The 8,335-nt window shown below is 30.9% G+C and overlaps 1 long non-coding RNA gene across 1 annotated transcript; it reads left to right on the top strand.

Moving 5' to 3' along the window:
- Nucleotides 1-204: 204 nt before the first annotated feature.
- Nucleotides 205-7,371, top strand: LOC116138304. Its single transcript, XR_004129276.1, has 3 exons — nucleotides 205-301; nucleotides 6,874-6,999; nucleotides 7,097-7,371. It is a non-coding gene; the product is annotated as an uncharacterized LOC116138304 (long non-coding RNA).
- The last annotated feature ends 964 nt before the right edge of the window (nucleotides 7,372-8,335 follow it).

The raw sequence follows: 8,335 nt of genomic DNA, 5'->3' as shown, positions 1-8,335 counted from the left end.
TCATTGGGAAAGCTTGTATTTCGTATTTTCACTTTATTGTACATCTAAAGCTAGCATAAGGTATTGGTATTGAGTTTTACCAGTCTAAAATTTTGCTCAATAGAAAATTGATTATTCTAATTCCAATTGGGTGGCATTTGACCGATGGCATCATTTTACAAATTGGTACAGGTATAACAAATGCTTTGATCAATACGAGAAAGACCTTTGATGAGTCTTTTGCTTGTGAAGCAGAGGATGTGCCCATACTTTCAACTAGTGTTGCCTATGGTGTTTACATGGCAGTTTCTAGCAACCTAAGGTAATTATTATCAGCATATAATATAATTTTCTCCATGAGGTTACATAATATTTCATGTCCTTATTATATCTCAAATTTTGAGGTAAGCCAGAATGATTATCCTAAGTTGTCTTTAACAAATTAAGTTGGGGACATAATTTTACACACATCAATGCTATTTCAGCACAAAATATTATCTGCTCTTAATACTTGTGCCCTTTGCCTCGATTTTTCATCTAAGAAGGCCTTTTTATCTTTTCTGGGTTATAAATTTGCATAGATGATGACTAGATTAATGGAAAATATTTTGGAGTTAAGGGTTCAAAATAATCACAACAAGTCTGAAGATGTAATGTCAGTAAGGATCTGAGTAAGATTTCTCCTGTGTAACTCTAATTGGCAGATGGCTAGAAGTTGTTCAGGATATAATTCTGGGATGACAAAATGCTTTTCATCAAGATATATACCAATTCAGTTTTATAATTATGCTAGTAAGAGAATTCTAATACTCGGGAAAAAAGAAGTACAAATAACTTTAATATGGATGATTCTCTACCCTAAACATCCTTCAAAAGATGAAAGTTAGCTCTTAACAAAAGGATGGCCATTCTTTGTTTAACAGGTATCTAGTACTTGTAGGAATTATTGAACGATGGATTTTGGAGCCATTGTTACACTAGCATAAGCTTATACTCAGTGCAATATGTTTTGCTGTTCGAACCGGCAACACGTTTTTGGGATTACTGATGTAAGATTTTTGGAACTCTATGCTAGGGCCATATCATAACAATTTGCTCAATTTTCTTCATTTCAGTGTTTGAACTTTGCATATAATTTATGAGCAGGTGGGTGGATTATGCACGGTGGGTTGGAAACCAAGAATTCCTTGAATTTCCATATATTCTTATCTAACAAATTGCTGCAGAAAATCCTCCATTAAAATGCATATAATATACTGATCACTATTACTACTTTCAATTATCAGTTAATGGTAAATGCCTAAGAAATGTAGTACAACCAACAATTGAATTTGCTTGCTAAAACAATGAGGTGTTCATTCTCTAAAACAACTTATCAGTGCAAAGCAAGTGAATGTGAAGAGTGAACACATAAGGACAAAACGACTGTTTGGATTCACAGAAAATCAGTAAGAATTGACGGAGATCCCTTGGAATTAAACAAAAACATAAAATGTTTGATGCGTGTTACTTAATATAATCAAACTAACTATTTTATTATCAAATCACTTATAGAGATGATCTACAACAAAATAATAACAGGTTGCTATCAACAACTCAACAATATAAAACCATCTACACACCAATAAGGGTTTATGAACAAAACTCCAACAACCCCTAAGAGCACAATTATGTAAGACACAACAAAACCGATATAGAATATATCCGTGTCAGTGAAATTATTGTCTTCTCCACTAATGCTTGAATATTTTGGTCTATGTAATGGTGATTCAATTGCATTGCAACTTTATGGCAATGGTTGTCCATAAAGAAATGGATTTCCCTCATAGCTACCTTTTTTAAAGGTTCCAAATTGTGCAATCCTATCGGGGGTTTTGCCCGATAAATTATTGTATGCCACTCTAAAAACTGCCAAATGAATTCCTCCAATCAATAAATTGTTAGACATGTCCAAACTTTCCAATGAGTTATGTCACCAAATTAAGAGGGAATGCTACCATTTAAAGCATTTCGAGAAATGTTTAAAGTTTGTAGCTTTGGTAGAAATGTTTAAAAATTTCCCACTTCATTTCCACTACACCCACCAACCCAAATAAACATAAATCCATATATCTACAATAATTCAATATCATTTCGATAACATTATCATAAAATATCTCTAAAATTTCTAAAACTATCACTCAGTATATGACTATGAGGAAAATACATATCATGATCAATGATATCAGAAACTTTCGGGTAGTCATTGAAATTGATCATTTTTTATTTTTTTATTTTTGTGTTACTTTCTTCCAACTAACATTTAACAAACATGATGTTGTTCACATAGGTCTTCCCTCTAAACAAAAGGAATTTAAAGTTTTGATGTTTTCTTGTCAAATTCATACCTAGAAATTAATCATCTTCACATGCTTAACACGCTTCACTTTCTAGGAAATTGTCAAATCGGAGGGTTTTGGACCATCCCACATTCCCACTCACAAGGACTCTTACTTTATTTGTTTATTTATACTTTTTTTATTTTATTACAGTTATCCCACTAAATTATTAATTAATCAATGATCATTTTTTATATAAAACTTTTAAAAGCGTAATAATTTCTAGGAGCCGTGACAATTGGTTCCACAATTTGAACTTTTTTTCTACAACCTGTCCCATTGGAAAATAATTTCTATGGGCCCTGACTTGGCCCTACATCAAATAATTTTTGTGTAGACTTCTTGCCCCATTGGAAAATTAGGTATGAGAATTGCATTAATTTTCAAGAGTTGTGATATTTTAGTCAGTCTTCATAAAATAGATATTTATGAGCTGTGACAATTAATTTTCCACAATTTTAACATTTTTTCCACAACTTGGTCCTACAAGAATAAAAAGTCATTTATCAATTGAAATCCTCTATTAAAAAGTGGTTTGTGCCTGTAAATAAAAAACATTGGATTGACCAACTTTTAAAATTCTTGAGCAGCAAGAAATTAATTTATCATATGAATTATACAGGAAATGCACCTCACCTGATCACATGTTTCAAAGTCTTAAATGATAGGCATATGTGTTACATCATGTTTTAAACATTTACCATAAAAGATTACCAATAATCAAATTGATAATTGATACGTCCGGGTGTCCCATGTAATTAAATTTTCTTGGATCATAGCAATATTAATTAAGAAATAGAGTGTGTGTTAAGGAAGTTTCATCATTAATTAAACAAGCCAATATAATAAAAGAAAATAAAATGACGAGTTTTACAAGATCTTGTATTCAAAAGGAAGTTTCATCATTAATTAAACAATTTTTCTTACTCTAATTTTTAATAAAAAGGGAAATTTTCCCTAACCCCTATGCGTTTGATATAATCATATATTGAAATTTTGGCCATATTATTCACTCCTCAACTTTCATAATTTTGGTCATATTATTGAAATCTGTTTGAGGAAAATATGTCTTGACAAATTAAATATCAGATCTTGCAAATTTGTCGTTTAGATTACGAAAATGTTAATAATCAAGTCTTTTATTAAAAGACAGAGAAAGAAAGGGAACGATATGTCAATACATATCTTGTATGGACAAAAGCAAGAATCCGTTTTCGACTTTATGTAATTGAAGGGTTTTTAAATGTTGAAATGTAAATATATATTGATAAATTAAACAAAGAAAGATCAAATGTCATTCAACTCACGCTATTGATTGAAAGCTCATTAAGATTTTAAGACTATACAAAATAGTTAGGTTTGATATTTTAATTTTGTATTTATGATTAAACAAAAATAGAAATCATGTATAACCTTACTGCATCATTATATTCAAGTAAATAATGGAATTTGACAACAACTTAATCCTTATTGTTTAAATTGTGAAAATGTTAGTTTTCATGTCCTTTATTTGAAGACAAATGAGGAGAATGATATGTCAATACATATATATCTCTTATTGACAGAAAAATAAATTTCATCTTAAACTATGCATTTGAAGGGTTTCTAAATGTTGAAATGTCAACATATATCTCAACAAACTAGATAAAGAAAGATTATAAACCTCAAGGTGATGGATTCCTTATGGCTCACTCGCCAATTTCCTTCTTTTGGTCACGAAAATCTCAATCAAATAATGGAATAAATAGAATGGCCAATAGCTTTTCATGCTTTAATTCCTTCTATTTATTCCATTATTTGATTGAGATTTTTGTTACCAAAAGAAGGAAATTGGCAAGAACCCATAAATTTATATAAGGAAATTGACATTTTTGTAAGTTTATGGATCGATTCCCCAAGTATAAAACTTGCAATAAATTTCAAGAGTCATAATGTTTGAATCAGTATTCATAAAATAGATGTTTATGAGTCGTGATAATTGGTTTTGCACAACTTGGTCGTACAAGAATAAAAAGCCATTTAGAAATTGAAATTCTTTATTAAAAACTGGTTTCTACATGTAAATAAAAAACATTGGATTTATTATAATATAAAGTAAGAGAAGAGAGAAGATGATTAAGCGGAAATAACACTAATGCTTTTTTATTCCAAAGTTGAGGCCTTTTGTAATAATCTCCTGTATATTGTCCTTTTCTACCACATTGATCAAAGAATCTTCTTATGACAAATATATTTATTTGTTACCCCTCATCGATCAAAAGAAATCATAAATTTATTTAAAAAATATTTGATCTCTTTGTTCTCGCACTCATTACCATCGCCTACCAACGAAACTTTAACCTCAATTTTCCCCTATAAAGAAAAAGAGGATTAATTTCCACCCTGCAATCTTTTTTGTCAAAGTCTGTTTCCTTTAAAGAAAAAGAGGACTAATTTCTACACGTTAATTATTTTTTCAAAGTCTGTTCTCTTTAAAGAAAAAGAAACTAATTTCTACATGTTAGTCTTTTTGGTCAAAGTCTGTCCCCCTTTTAAAAAAAGAAAAAGAAAAAAAAAAATAAATAAATAAATAAAAGACTAATAAGAAACTCTCGTTGTCACCACCTACCAATTTTGCAAGACTTAGACCTGGCTTGGCCCCACCATTTTCTCAGAAAATCCTCCATTAAATGCATATAATATATGATCACTTACTACTTTCAATTATCAGTTAATGGTAAATGCCTAAGAAATGTAGTACAACCAACAATTGAATTTGCTTGCTAAAACAATGAGGTGTTCATTCTCTAAAAAATTATCAGTGGAAAGCAAGTGAATGTAGGTGAACACATAAGAAAAGCTGTTTTGATTCACAGAAAATCGTAAGAATTGACGAAGATCCCTTGGAATTAAACAAAACATAAAATGTTTGATGGTGTTACTTAATATAATCAAACTAACTATTTCATATCAAATCACTTAAGATGATCTACAACAAAATAATAACAGGTTGCTATCAACAACTCAACAATAAAACCATCTACACACCATAGGGTTATAACAAACTCAACAACCCCTAAGAGCACAATTATGTAAACCAACAAAACCGATATAATATATCCTTCATGATTATTGTCTTCTCCACTAATCTTGAATTTTTGGTCTAGTAATGGTGATTCAATTGCATTGCAACTTATGGCAGATGTTGTCCATAAGAAATGGATTTCCCTCTAGCTACCTTTTTTAAGGTTCCAATTGCAATCCTATCGGGGTTTTGCCTATAAATTATTGTGCCACTCTAAAAACTGCCAAATGAATTCCTCCAATCAATAAATTGTTGACATGTCCAAACTTTCCAATGAGTTATGTCACCAAATGAAGAGGGAATCTACCATTTAAAGCATTAGAAATGTTTAAAGTTTGTAGCTTTGGTAAAATGTTTAAAATTCCCACTTCTTTCCCTACACCCACCAACCCAAATAAACATAAATCCATATATCTACATAATTCAATATCTTTTCGATAACATTATCATAAAATTCTCTAAAATTTCTAAAACTATCACTTATATGACTATGAGGAAAAATCCTATCATATCAATGATATCAAACTTCGGGATAGTCATGAAATTGATCATTTTTTATTTTTTTATTTTTTGTTACTTTCTTCCAACTAACATTTAACAAACATGATGTTATTCACATAGTCTTCCTCTAACAATTAAAGTTTTGATGTTTTCTTGTCAATTATACCTAGAAATTAATCACTCACTGCTTAACACGCTTCACTGTCTAGGAAATTGTCAAATCGGAGGTTTTGGCATCCACATTCCCACCACAAGGACTCTTACTTTTTTGTTTATTTATACTTTTTTTTTTTATTACAGTTATCCCACTAAATTATTAAGTTTTACATGGCAGTTTCTAGCAACCTAAGGTAATGATTATCAGCATATAATATAATTTTCTCCATGAGGTTACATAATATTTCATGTCCTTACTATATCTCAAATTTTGAGGTAAGCCAGAATGATTATCCTGAGTTGTCTTTAACAAATTAAGTTGGGGACATAATTTTACACACATCAATGCTATTTCAGCACAAAATATTCTCTGTTCTTACTACTTGTGCCCTTTGCCTTGATTTTTCATCTAAGAAGGCCTTTTTATCTTTTCTGGGTTTTAAATTTGCATAGATGATGACTAGATTTATGAAAAATATTTTGGAGTTAAGGGTTCAAAATAATTACAACAAGTCTGAAGATGTAATGTCAGTAAGGATCTGAGTATGATTTCGCCTGTGTAACTCTAATTGGCAGATGGCTAGAAGTTGTTGAGAATATAATTTTGGGATGACAAAATGCTTTTCATCAAGATGTATGCCAATTCAGTTTTATAATTATGCTTCTAAGAGAATTCTAATACTCGGGGAAAAAGAAGTACAAATAAACTTTAATATAGATGATTCTCTACCCTAATAATCCTTCTAAAGATGAAAGCTAGCTCTAACAAAAGGATGGCTATTCTTTTTTGAACAGGTATCAAGTACTTGCAGGAATTATTGAACAGCGGATTCTAGAGCCATTGTTACACCAACATAAACTTATACTCAGTGCAATATGTTTTGCTGTTCGAACCGGCAACACGTTTTTGGGATCACTGATGTAAGATTTTTGGAACTCTATGCTAGGGCCATATCAGATCAATTTGCTCAATTTTCGTCATTTCAGTGTTTGAACTTTGCATATAATTTATGAGCAGGTGGGTGGATTATGCACGGTGGGTTGGAATCCAAAAGATAAGGGAGTAGAACATGGAGGAGAACACTTGCTTGGTTACACTGTTCCCTGTCAATTTTTTCTTCTTTTCTTTCAAGAGGATCACAGAGTACACAAGGATGGATGAATGGTGCTGTTGGTTTTATTTGTCATATGTTGATTATGTATAGTTAAACCCATGACTAAAAAAATTCATGACTACGGAGCTTATTGAGACCAATAAATTTTGTGAATTCCAAATCATTATTCATTTCTCAACTGCTGCAGAAAATCCATTTTTTTAGTGGCTTGTATATATGCCATGCCAAGTTCAATTAATGAGGCGCTTATTTTCAGAGCACTCTGAAACAGTCAGTAGTAACTAAAGCAATTATGTTGGAAACCAAGAAATTCCTTGAATTTCCATATATTCTTATCTAATAAATTGCTGCAGAAAATCCTCCATTAAAATGCATATAATATATTGATCACTATTACTACTTTCAATTATCAGTTAATGGTAAATGCCTAAGAAATGTAGTACAACCAACAATTGAATTTGCTTGCTAAAACAATGAGGTGTTCATTCTCCTAAAACAAATTATCAGTGGAAAGCAAGTGAATGTGAAAAGTGAACACATAAAGAGAAATTGGCTATTTGAATTCACAGAAAATCGGTAAGAATTGACGAAGATCCCATGGAATTAAACAAGAACATAAAATGTTTGATGTGTGTTACTTAATATAATCAAACTAACTATTTCATGATCAAATCACTTATGGAGATGATCTACAACAAAATAATAACAGGTTGCTATCAACAACTCAACAATATAAAACCATCTACACACCAATAAGGGTTTATAAACAAAACTCTAACAACCCCTAAGAGCACAATTATGTAAGACACAACAAAACCGATATAAAATATATCCATATCAATGAAATTATTGTCTTCTCCACTAATACTTGAATCTTTTGGTCTACGTAATGGTGATTCAATTGCATTGCAACTTTATGGCAATGATTGTCCATAAAGAAATGGATTTCTCTCGTAGCTACCTTCTTTGAAGGTTCCAAATTGTACAATCCTATCGGGGGTTTTGCTCGATAAATTATTGTGTGCCACTCTAAAAACTGCCAAATGAATTCCTCCAATCAATAAATTGTTGGACATGTCCAAACTTTCCAATGAGTTATGTCACCAAATGAAGAGGGAATGCTACCATTTAAAGCATTTTTA

Source organism: Pistacia vera, unplaced genomic scaffold (genome assembly GCF_008641045.1).
Source record: "Pistacia vera cultivar Batoury unplaced genomic scaffold, PisVer_v2 Contig34, whole genome shotgun sequence".
Classification (NCBI taxonomy): Eukaryota; Viridiplantae; Streptophyta; class Magnoliopsida; order Sapindales; family Anacardiaceae; genus Pistacia; species Pistacia vera.
The sequence above is the reverse complement of the archived record's forward strand: the minus strand, read 5'-3'. Positions and strand labels throughout refer to the sequence as shown.